Source organism: Ictidomys tridecemlineatus, chromosome 9 (assembly GCF_052094955.1).
Source record: "Ictidomys tridecemlineatus isolate mIctTri1 chromosome 9, mIctTri1.hap1, whole genome shotgun sequence".
In the NCBI taxonomy this organism is placed as follows: Eukaryota; Metazoa; Chordata; class Mammalia; order Rodentia; family Sciuridae; genus Ictidomys; species Ictidomys tridecemlineatus.
Window position 1 is genome coordinate 18940583 of NC_135485.1, and position 10046 is coordinate 18950628.

General features: G+C 44.7%; 1 long non-coding RNA gene across 1 annotated transcript; it reads left to right on the top strand.

The window, feature by feature from the left end:
- Positions 1 to 4878: 4878 nt before the first annotated feature.
- On the top strand, positions 4879 to 6159 carry LOC144366643 (uncharacterized). Its single transcript, XR_013425742.1, has 2 exons — positions 4879 to 5145; positions 5560 to 6159. It is a non-coding gene; the product is annotated as an uncharacterized LOC144366643 (long non-coding RNA).
- Positions 6160 to 10046: the final 3887 nt, after the last annotated feature.

The following is a 10046-nucleotide window of genomic DNA, read 5'->3' on the forward strand; positions in this document are numbered from 1 at the left end:
CTCTCTCTCTCTCTCTCACTCTCTCTTAAAAAAAAAGGGGGGGGGGAATTACAAAACACACACATGGCTGTCCTTGGGTCCTCCACATCTATGCTCTGGGAGGTTGGCCCGTGTCCCATGGGCTTCTGGGCAGCTCAATGGTTGCACATCACTGGTGCTTATTAAAGCTTTTCTTCGTTAAGTGACCTTCAAAGTCACAATAAATGACTTTGAAATCATCTATGCAATAAAAGGTATAAAGATAAAAGAGAACTTGTGAGTCCCATTGTTCCCAGTCGGACTTGGGTGAGGGCATTTCTTGCCTGCTGGTCCCATTCTTAGAAGTCCAGGTTGCCACATGAAGCATTTGGTGTCACCTCCTCCCCTTGGGACCCAAACTAGGCCCAGTATACCCTTCGGCATTTCCTGTTGTGCCTTGACCTCATTTTCTGAATTCTACCCCCTTATTAGTCTTCACACCCCAAAATGGACTGTATCTCTTCGTGGGTGGCTGATGGGTTGGGAGAAAGGGCCAGGCTCAAATCCCATCTGAATTCCTCATCCTGCATACGCATCGTCCAGCTCCTTCACATCCCTGTTTCATTTCATTCTCTCAAAAAGTCTATGAAGTAGGTTGTTGTGGGTTAAGCTTTCACCCCAAAAAGATGGTTGGAGTCCTGACCCTGAACCTGTGCATTGTGACTTTATTTGGAAATGGGGGCTGTGCAGATGTAACCAAGTTGAGATGAGGTCACAGGTGGGCCCTCATCCAGGATGACTGGTGCCCTCATAGGAAAAGGGACATCTGGGACACTGACATGCACGGGATGTGACAGTGTGCAGACACAGGAGGATGTCGGTGGAAAGATGGAAGCAAAATTGGAGTTTTGAGGCTGGAGGCCAAGAAATGCCTGGAGCCACAGGCCCTAGGAAAGGCAAGGAAGGGTCTTGCTCTGGAGTTTCACAGGGAGCCCAGCTTGGCCAGTACTCAGTTTTGGGTTTCCAACTTCTAGAACTGTGAGAATATAAATTTCTGTGGTTTCAAGTCACCCCATATAGGTACTTTGCTCCGGCAGACATAGAAAAGTAATATTTAGCTGAGTGTTAATTTTCCACTTTTATCCACTGTGATTGGGCACCTACTGTGCACCTGCTCTATGCCCAAGTTCCTGAGCCTTCTGGTGAGTGTCCACGCTTGCTGTGCTGTGTCTCAAGCTCCAGGCAGTGTCCTCATGCCCAGGCGCCCCCACCCATTTCCACCGTTTGGTTTGTGTGCATACCCACGGCTGCCTTGGAGATGCCTAATGCTGGGACTGAGAGCGACTCTGGAGATCTGGTCAACCCCTAGTTTTCTAGGTGGGCCAGGTGGGCCAGCTGGTCCAGAGGGGTAGGGTTGCCAGCAGAAAGGCAGCGCTGGACATCTCCCCCGTCCCTGACTCTGCTCATTCATGTTGTAAATAAACTCAACAAACAGCAAATGTTTGTTGAATACATACTAAATTATTAATGACAGACAAAGACAACGTGTACCATCCCCCAGAGGTCTTTGCGTGGAGAACGACCCCTTGATTCAGACAAGTGAATTTCTAACAGCACAGTGTGGTCCTGGGAGTGGAAAGCAGCCGGGGAGACCTGGGACTGAGGGCAGGGTCTGTAACCTGCCCTGTATCCACAGCCTCACAAGCAGCTTCTGTTGTGTGCTCGTCTAGGGCTGGGTACCTTGGAGAATTCTGGAAGGGGGCCGAGGAGGAGCTGCTGTCCTACGCACTTGTCGAGGCCAGTGTGGGCTGTGACCCATGCCCTCCTGGATGCAGGAGTGGCGCCGGCCTCATTATATGCCTGTACCATGACTGCTGTTCTAAACTCCAATACTGCTGAACAGTTCAGAAATAGATCCATTATAGGTCTGCTTTAGCCCCAGGGCTTTAACACAGGTCACTAGAAAATCCAAGATTTCACAGTAATTCAAACTCTTAAGAAAGAAAGAAAGAAAAAAAAAAAAAATTCTCAGCACTTCCGCCCCTCTCTCTCCCCCCACCCCCGCCTCCCAGGGAGCACCTCTTCATTTCTGTAGTGCTTTGGAATAAATAGCTCTTGTGTTGAACTTGAAGTCTAAATTTTGCTCCAGCTATTAATTGATAAGAGCAGCTCATTTTACCTCTCATGCTCTGAAGTAAGATTATAGTGTAAATAAACTGGGTCAGGTTGAGCAGGCCGGACGTGAACTGTTCTCTAATTCTTCTTAATCTTCAGTAAAGGAATAACTAGGATTTGGACGTCAACATTCAATAAGCAATTATGTCGCTCCTTGAAACTGCATCTAAATGAGTCCACTGTTTCCCCAAAGAAAATCCAGCGAAGCCCCAAGCCTTACTCTTAAATTGCAATCTCCTCGTATTGTTCTGACTGATGAGACAAGAGTCTAGGTTAGTGGGGGGGGGGGAGATGGAGTTTGATTGGATTTATATCAATTTTTAGATGATCAGGCTTCTCATGTTTGATTTGAAACACATCAGGGAAAAGGGGTCACTAAACAAGAGTTTCCTGATAAGACTGCTGATAACCATGCTGTGCTCAGCATTTCCTGAGTCCGGCTTCTCATTTTCAAGGCACATTAGAATCATTATCTAATTATTAATCTCACCCCAGAGTTCTTAGGAGCCTGTGAGGCCGGCTGAAGTTAATGGAGGGCTTTTACCTATGGATCTGGTGCTAGGTCTCTGTGATGGACGGAGTGCCCACCACCAGGGAGGCACAGATAGAACTGACAGAAGAGAAGAAGAATTCAACAGAAGGAAACTAAGGTCAGGAAGGAGAGGAACGTGCCGGAAAGGAGGAGAGAGGAAAGCAGAAGACTCTGTGACTTCCAAACACCTCATTAGGAAAACGGGGTAGTTAAGGCAGGACGGGCCAAGTAATCTGTTTAAACTTTAATTAATTATTCATTTATATGTATTTATGTGGCACACTTTCTCTGGGGAACGCCAATGTGCTTGGCAAACATATTAAATAATTAACTTGCTCAAGTGTGAGTGAAGTGGAGAAACACGGCAGAAACACTCCCTAACTGGCCAAGTGCCGGCCGGAGAGAGTGGCCGCCGATATCTCCTGTGTCACTCACGAGGGGCCACGCAGCACAGGACCCCTCTAAATGCTGCCGGGGCCGGTCCTGGCACCATCTATACAGATGGATGATGTAGACAGACAGATACCTGGTTAGATCGCTGTAGAAAACACGTATATTTCGAGGAGGATGTTATTAAAACAGGTTCTAATGGAGTACTATTTTTTTTCCCCAAAACTGCCTTCGAGACAAAAACAAAAGTTAGAAATTATTTCAAATCAAGAATGTCAATTACAACATTACATAAAATGAAATTGCAAAGGCCAAATTTATTCAGTTGTGGTTAAACATATTCTGAGTTCTTAAAATTGTATCTTCTATGTATCACCAACAGGACACATGTAAAAAAAAATACTTTTAAGACAAATGGCTTAAACATCTTTCTGGGAAGTACAAATGTATCTAAACTTAGTAAAGGGCAAAACCACAACACCAGGAAACAAAAATCTGAACGATTCAGAAATAGATCCATTATAGGTCGGCTTTAGCCCCAGGCCTTAACACAGGTCACTAGAAAATCCAAGATTTCACAGTAATTCAAACTCTTAAGAAAGAAAGGAAAAAAAAAAAATATTCTCAGCACTTCCGCCCCTCTCTCTTCCCCCACCCCTGCCTCCCAGGGAGCGCCTCTTCATTTCTGTGAATTAAAAGAACAACAACAAATAAAAAATGAGCGCACACCTATAATCCCTAGGCCTCAGGAGGTCCTGAGGCAAGAGAATTGCAAGTTCAAAGCCAGCCTCAGCAACTTAGCGAGGCCCTAATCAATGTAGCAAGACCCTCTAAGAATCAAAAAAATAAAAAGGACTGGGGATAGAGCTCAGTGGTAGAGCATCAGTGGGTTAAATTCTCCAATGGCCCAAAATAAGTAAATAAATGGATAAAAAGCAAACCACTCTGTTGATTCCTAATTCCACCTAGAATCCCGTTTTCAACTTTTATTTTATTTTACCTTTTTTTTTTTTATGGAAGTTTTCTTCCCTTCCTTGTTTCCTTCCCTCCTTCTTTCTTTCTTAAAGTAACTTGGTATGTAGGATGGATTGGGTCTAGTGTAGACCACACCAATTTTTAAGCAAAGGTCTTTGAGCAAGCCCCTTGACCTTCTGAACCGGCTCTTTCCTTTGTAAAGGACGACAACTGTCAAGATTGTCTGGAGGGTGGTTAAATGGTGGAGGAAATGTGTTGAATTATTAGTATGGTTTCCGGAAATGGATGAAAGTCTTCCTGGTCAGGGCAGGCGACACTCCTCCACCACCAGCCAAGAGACAGACATCCAATGAGGCTACCACAGAATGTTCTGGAACCCTGTTCCCATCTAAAAAGGTGTTAGGCTTATTTTATTACTTGATTTACCCTTTGGTCTAATGCAAGTTTAATGGGCTAATTTCAACATTAGTCAGGGGTCAGGCTTTAGCCTGAGTATAAACCAACCAATATTTTCTTGCCTAATCCTCTTTATTTCCAGCCGCACAGAACCACAAAATGCAACAAGAGAAGTTCTCCCTCTCTCCACATGCCTTCAGGGGCTGTAGATAAATTCTCCTTCCCTAACATATGTGTGCAGGATGGCAGGGGTGACTTCTCTAGAACTTGGTCACATTCAGATCCACGAGGGTTTTCTAACTCCATTTCAGAATTTAGTAGATGTGTAGGTCAGAATGTGTATTCTCTTCCCCTCCCCCCTACCAAATTCTTCTATTGTACTGGGAAGTCCCCGTGGTCTTAGTATTAGGAGATGAGGACTTCGGGAGGTAATCAGATTGGATTAGTGCCATTATAAGAGGGATCCCAGAGAACTCTTTTGCACCTTCCACTCTGCAAGGACACAGCATGAAGGCACCATCTATGAACCAGAAGGTGGACCCACTAACACCAAATCTGCGGGCACCTTGATCTTGCGCTTCCCAGCCTCCGGATCTGAGAAATGAATTCTGCTGTTTATCAGCCGCCCAGTTGACGGTATTTTGTTGTAGAAGCTTGAGCTGATCAAGACCGGCAAATACAGCTAATCCAAAATACCAAGAGCCTTTTGATAATTTCAGGTAGTACTTTATTATTCACATTACGAACCTATTCAAGGATATTTATTGTAACAATTATATATGTGTACACATATGTGATTCTATGTTGTATAAAATCTGTCTGTCTCTATCAAGTATCTATCAGCTATCCATCCTGTTCATGTAACCTCACCTCAACTCACCAGATTTAATTTATGGTGGTTAATAGTGCTTCTGTGGCACCTCTAAATCCTGCAAGCAAATATATAAAAGAACCTCCTCTGCCTGCCCAACCGATTTAGCAGAAAGAAGGAGGAAGAAGAAGTACAGACTGGGCAACCTGCAGGTGGAAAGCCATATTCCCCCAATGACAGCGCGGGGTCCCTGCTGCAAAATCTCATCAGTCCTCGCGGGCACTGAGAGGCGCTCAGTCCCTGCTCTCCCTCTTATTTTCAGGAAAAAGACGGTGGAGATCAAAAAAGACCTAGCCATCGTTCAAGGTCACACACGGACGGCATGGTAAAGAGGCAGAGAGCTGATCATCCCCAGCCCGCGTGGTCACGCAGCTGCTGGGCAGTGATCTCCTCCCTCGCCCAGGACTCTGGGCAGCCGACCCCTGTCAGAGAGCTTGGGTCTCTTGGGAAATGTGACAGTCCTTCCCCAATCCCTCCAGACTCCCGTTAGGCATCCAAATGATTCTATTACGGCTTTTAATACCCTCCCATCTCCTGCCAAAGTGGAGGTGGAAGAAATATTCAAAGTCTCAAGAGCACCAAGAGCAAACAACCATTTCCTTCCTTATTTCTCTGAGATGGAAGAAATACCAAAGCCACTTTTGCATCTTGAAATTTAAATTAAAAAGCTGACCTGCTGGATCTGAAGGTCAACTTTCCTCGGTGGCAGGAGCAGAGCTGCCCTGGGTGGGGGTTTAGAGTAAGGCTCCCGTGGGGTCACTGGGTGACTAAACTGGTTTGAAAACTAAAGATGACGTTAGTTTGAAAAACCTCTCACCACTTTCTGTCGGAATTTTCTTATTTAAAAATAATCCTCAAATTATTGGCAATATTTGTTTTCCTTTCACGAAACCTTACGCACCAGCTGTGTTAACGATGAATCTTCTATTACAGTGATTCAGAAAGGGAGGGAGCTAGTCCCCCAAGAGACACTTGGTGATATCTGGAGAAGACTTTGGTTGTTACAACTGGGGAGGGGTGGTGTGCTGGTGTCGTCTAGTGGGTGGGGACCAGAGAAGTTAGTAAACATCATAGGATGCAGAGCGCTGACCCCACAAGAAAGAATGGCCCAACCCAAATCCTCACTGGTGGTGGTTTTGGCGGAGCCCTGCCCTGCGGGGCAGTGGCAGTGAACCTGTGAGCTCACACTCAGTCCTTTCCCCCTCTTCTGCCCTGTCCCCCACTCCCGCCCTCCCAAGGCTTATGGCTGTTAGCAGGCTACATATCATAATAGCTTCAACCAAAGGATATTTTCCAGATCTTTCAAATCTCCAAATGTTGAATACCTGGAGTATGAAAAGGCTATTACGGTTCATTTTATTATTAGCATTATAAACGGAGTCCGGAGTGCTTCTATGTTGAATCTGTCTACATTCACTCTGGGCTGTGAATGGAAGGCCACCCGTTGCCCTGCCTGGGAGAGGTTATGCCAGCCGGTTGGGCGCTCTCTGCTCTATTAAGGTTGAAGCCAGGCTTCCCCGTCAGAACATGACTGTGAAACGCACTTGGATCTGTGAGCAGTGAGCCCAGGCTTCCGTCCCAAATGCTCACTGTGAGCAGGGCAGAGAGCGGATCTGGACCACTGGAGCATGTCCCTCTGCCACCCCTGAGCATCCTCCCTATTATCCACTCAGACCTGGGAGAGCTGTCTACCTGACAGCTAACAGCTGCTGGGGGACACCTGTGATTGTGTCAGGATGCTGTCTAGGGACTGTGCAGAGGCAAGAAGAAAAAGTCCTAAAACCCTCTTCTTTGTATGCTTCCAATTCCCACAGCCCATGCTGTGACATTGGAGCTCTCTGTCCTTCGCCTCTCTTCTGTGTGTTGCCAACTTTGCTGTTGGGATGAGGACAAAGCTCCTTCAGCGTTAGCAGTCCTGCCCATGCCCTTTGCTCTCTTCATTCCTGACAAGTTGACCTTGGTGTCCTCATGTAAATCACATTCTGTCACCACAGGGCCTTTGCACGAGCTGTTCTTATATCCTCTTCTGCTTTGCCCTTTACCTAGTTAACTCACTTGTTCACTTAACAGCTTTCAGCCCAGTTATCACATCCTCAAAGACACTTCCTTCGCTTCCCTAAGTCAAATCCTTCTAATACACATTTTTTTGTGGCACTACGTTCTCCTTTCAGAGCACTCACACTGGTACAGGTTTATGATTATATGCATATTCACTGAAATAACATCTGGGGTTCAGACACATCTTTGCATCCTAAACTCCAACCCCAACGCTCTGCATAGAGTTGTTACTAGGTAACTACTTCTTGCCTAACTACTTAATTTTAAAAATGAGCGAATTAATGAGAAAACACACACATAAATGAAAGAAAAATCATCCTAAGATCTAAAATCAGGAGCCGAGTCGTAGCTCTGAAGCTGTGTGCATGCTGAGTGGACTGTCAGTATTTGGTAGACTGTTGCACAGAGAAGAGGAAACTTGCCTACAAAACATGGAACTCAGAAGACATTGTAGACCTCTCTTAGAGCACCATTAGGTTAGAGAACAACCCCCACACGGTGCTCTGTGATGAAGCCAACATCCAGATTCTCGTTGCAAACTTGGCTCCCCTGGAATTCACCTTTCTTCCTTCTCCTGTCCTTGTTGCTTCCTCTACTTGAAGAATCCCCAGCTGCACATTGGCTTTATATTTTCTCCACTGAGGTGAACCTTCCATCTTCAGTGGTATGTTGTACAGTACCCACAGGCCAGAGCTACTGCGCGAGATACTTAAATATGGCTCTGAGAAATGAGTCTGTCTTAGATATAAAAGCCTACAGTCGCCATGATGAACATGACTGCAATGTTTAAAATCCCTAAATAAAGAGATGCAGCACTTTCTGCATATTCATTGCTGAAATGAGCATTATATGCGATGCTTGATTTTGTAAGCATTCAAATACAGCAGAAGGAGAGAATGTAGATTTACTTATTTTTATCAATGAAAACAACTCTACTTGACCAAAGGAAGAATTTTTTCCTCGAGTACAAAGAGCAATATGTACACAGAAGGCAGTTCTGGGTGTTAGTCTCCAAGCAAAGCTTTATTTTCATATTATTGTGTCATTTTATGCACAGTCCCCAAGTGCCTTGTCAGTGGCAGCCACTCATTAAATCATTTGAACTATCATATAAAAATAAAGATGGATTTTAAGCAACGATGAGCCAGTCAGTCAGTTAGCAAATACCGATTGCTCCCCGTGGGATCCCAAGTGTTCTTTCAGGTGAAGGAAGTACATATGAAAGAAGTACTTGGTCCATTACCTTGAGAGGGCTCAGGGACTAATCGAAGGGAAAAAAAACAGATGAACCTGCAATCAGAATAAAATTACTCAGATAAATGCTGCCTTTGCAAAAGGGATTGAAGGTCAACAGTGGATCAGTATTCAGACCCAACCAAAATGGCGGCAGTTCCTCTGCCAAACAGGTGGAAGTTGTTCCACGAGTTTGCAACAGATTTGGTGGAAGATTTGGAAGCTGAATGAAGAATCTCTAAGGGTCAACTTGCTTAGTAAATGGTTGAGCTTCTCCAAACTGGGACTAGTGATGCCCCAGGATAAACTTGGTATAACTTCCACAAGTGTCATCTCCTCATCTGATCAGAACTTGATAAATTTTCAACATGAAACAAGTGTGACTCTCAAAGGGAAGAATAAAACCTCTAGAAAAAAAAAAGACCCCTAAAAATGTGGAGCAAGAGAAGAAGGGAGGAGTCAAGTTGGTTCAATCCCTCTGGAAAACTGGAAAACTCGACTAAATTGAAATATGCCAAATGGATCCCTTTGCAATCCACCTCTAGGCATATACAGTCCAATTCATAATCATGTGTAGCAACCAATATTTACAAGAATGTTTATTGCCGTGTTGTTGATAAACAACCAACCATCGGGTACAATGTCATCATCAATGAGATGCATACATACACTTAGAAGCACTCCTATAATGGAATACTACATAGCATTAAAAATTGGTGACCAAGAACAACACACAGTGTCACAGATGAATCTCATATACATATTGAATGAGAGAAGCCATGCATAAATGAATTTATAGTCTTTGGTTCTATTTACATTAAATTTAAAAACCAGCAAAACCAAACAATAGTATCTGTGGCCAGAAGAGTGGTTTGTTCCCTTTTGGAGAGAAGATAGCGAGGCACCAGGCAGGGGTCAGGGGCATTTGTTTATTTTATATTCATATGTTTTAACAATTCACAAAGCTGAATGTTTATTTTTTTAAACGCATTTTGAAGTTCATGTTATACATAAATCATATTTCAATGATCAAACCTTTTCCTTTAAAGCATGTAAAACTCTAAAAATAAAAACACTGGAACTCAAAGAAATGCATTGCTAGTGGGTGAGACTCCCTCCTACTCCAGCTGCCCCAAATCTGCAGAAGTAGGCTTTGGCTGGTTATGATCGAGGTCCAGAGCCTCGGATTGGTGAGGGTAGTGGGGGTGAGGTGGTGATCACCACGGAAGACCCAGGAGCTGGAAAGCAGGGAGCCACTGAGCAGGCTCTCTTCTAATCCCAGGGGACGGTGACAGAAGTAAGCCCCAGACCAGTGTTTGCCTGCAGACACTGAGGAACTGGAGAGAAGCCGGAGGGCAGAGCCGGGTAAATGGACTGATGGCAGACATAACTGGTGAGGCAGGAAAGAGGAAGCAACTGCAGATATCTCACCTAAAACTCCAGGAACAGGTTACAAAA